Source organism: Nannospalax galili, unplaced genomic scaffold (genome assembly GCF_000622305.1).
Source record: "Nannospalax galili isolate Female #2095 unplaced genomic scaffold, S.galili_v1.0 scaffold95, whole genome shotgun sequence".
Lineage (NCBI taxonomy): Eukaryota > Metazoa > Chordata > Mammalia > Rodentia > Spalacidae > Nannospalax > Nannospalax galili.
In genome coordinates this window covers 602,814-604,934 of record NW_008342393.1, presented here as the reverse complement: position 1 = coordinate 604,934, position 2,121 = coordinate 602,814, and the positions used below count along the sequence as shown (strand labels likewise).

Sequence of the window (2,121 nt, the reverse complement as noted above, 5' to 3'; positions counted from 1 at the left end):
TTGCAGCTTCAGTTCTGGAGGATTGGCTGAGGGGGAAACACAGGAGCCACATGACTGACTACCTGTCCTTGTCCCAGCTCCCAGTGCAAGTCAGCTGTAGAGAACATTCCAGGAACCAACTGGCCGGGCAATCCCTCAGAACAGCAAGAAATGGGTAGCAGGAGGCCACTGAGGAACAGGGAATGGGAACTTCCCATCTAACTGCCTGTGGTAAGCACTGAGCCCTGGAGCTCTATGCTCTCCAGAAGGGCCAGCCCCACACTTCCTGCCCAACCCTCTCCAGGCTTTCATGGAGGAGTAGGAGCTGCTTCCACCTCCAGGCTTCTTTAAGGTGGTCCTAGACGAGAATCTGCCATTCCCTTTACCATGCCCCTTTATTCTAAGGTTCTTGTGTCTTCAGGGTGAAGGGTATCCACAACACTGTGTTTCTCCTTCACCGCGGAAATTTCAGTTCATTTTGCAGGAAGGAACTGAAGTAGCAGGAAGCAGAGGAGAGGACTGGCTAGGGATGCCCCTTCCCAATGAAAGTAGCCACATCTGCCAGGCCACTGGGATGGTGTCAGTGCATGGAGGCAGGACCAGGGCACCAGGTGGAGGGAGAGGTTTCCAGAAGAGCCTGTTGGAGACAAGGTACACATTCTGCTCCTGAGCCAACATAGCACTGGGCCTGCAGCTGGGGTAGGCCAATGGGCTGGCAGGTGGTCACCAGCTTCTTACAGAGGACAGCAGAGGTCAGACAGACAGGAAGGTGGACTCCATGAGGTGCCAAGAGCAGAGGTCTGGTGGAGGCCGCCCCAATGACATCACATGGTAAGGCTATACTTGATACCACCTTTGGTGGAGATGCTGGACCATGGCAGAAAGCTGCAGAGCAGGCTGTGCGCCTGGTGGTAGATTCTGTGTGGGATGGAGCAGGAACTCAAGTTGGCTAGAGTTGAGCCCAGATGCTGGATGTAGTCTAAGATGGTTTATTGCTGTATTGGTGGTGAGGACATGCAGGTAGATGGCTTTACAGTGGTCCTGGGCAGTGGTTGAAATGTGATCTTTTAAACTTTCTAGTAAAAGGGAACCTATGCCATGTTTTCTGAACTCCTTGACCACTCCCAGACTTAGAATGTATGCAACTTGTGTATCCACAGAGAAGCTGGAGTCTAGAATATCTCCATCCTCTTCATGTATTTTGGTCCTACTCTTCATTTCAGCTACTATCATTCCCATGATGGCGCCTCTGTAGGTTGCAGCAAGGGAGAAGAACTTCTTGTTGGATGTGATATTACTATACCGTGAGTCAGGGTGCTCAATGGGGAACCAGTCCCCGCACAGGTGCATCGTGGCAGAGAAGGCGCAGACTGACCTCGCTGAGTGCACTGGAAGGCACCTCTGTCATTCACACCTCGGGCGGAGCGGGCAGCAGCAGAAGGCATCACGGGGGTTCAGCGCATACTGAGGGAGCAGGGAAGCCTCACCTGGGGCTGCTGGGCCCGTGGCGGGTTATGTAACCCGCAGGGGCCGCAGCCTGGACTGAGGTGGTGGCTTGCGGCCGCCCTGATCTCTTTTAAAAAAATTTGTCTTTAGCTGAGCGTGGTGGCACATGCCTTTAATCCCAGCACTCGGGAGGCAGAGGCAGGCAGATCTCTGTGAGTTCAAGGCCAACCTGGTCTATATAGTGAGTTCCAGGACACCTGGGGCTACAGGGAGACCCTGTCTCAAAAAGACCAAAAAAAAAAAAAAAATTTGTCTTTATTGAATTTTTGTGTATTTCATACAGAACCTCAATTAATCTTAATCATCTTTATACCCCTGTCTCCACTGGCACCCTCCCAGAGACCCCCACTGAAATTCATACATTCTGTCATTTGTGTTAAGGCCTATTGTGTCAAGGTAGTGTCCCCAGACCTTCCGCAGTACAAGTTCATCTACTGAGGTCTAGTCAGCTTATCTAGAGTCCCTTGCTTTAGGAAGGTCAGCTCTTCCTCATGTAGCAGTAATCAGTTGCCAATGTTTCTTCAGCTAAGATTGGGGTCTGCTGTCCATTTCCCCAGTTCTATGCTGGCTTTTTGAATTTGCATGGGATTTGTGTACGCTGACACCATTGCTGTAGATTCATCTGAGCAGGGTTCC

The 2,121-nt window shown here is 51.3% G+C and overlaps 1 pseudogene; it reads right to left on the bottom strand.

Annotated features, from left to right (window-relative positions):
• Nucleotides 1-803: 803 nt before the first annotated feature.
• On the bottom strand, nt 804-1,387 carry LOC108491099 (annotated as a pseudogene).
• Between the last annotated feature and the right edge of the window lie 734 nt (nt 1,388-2,121).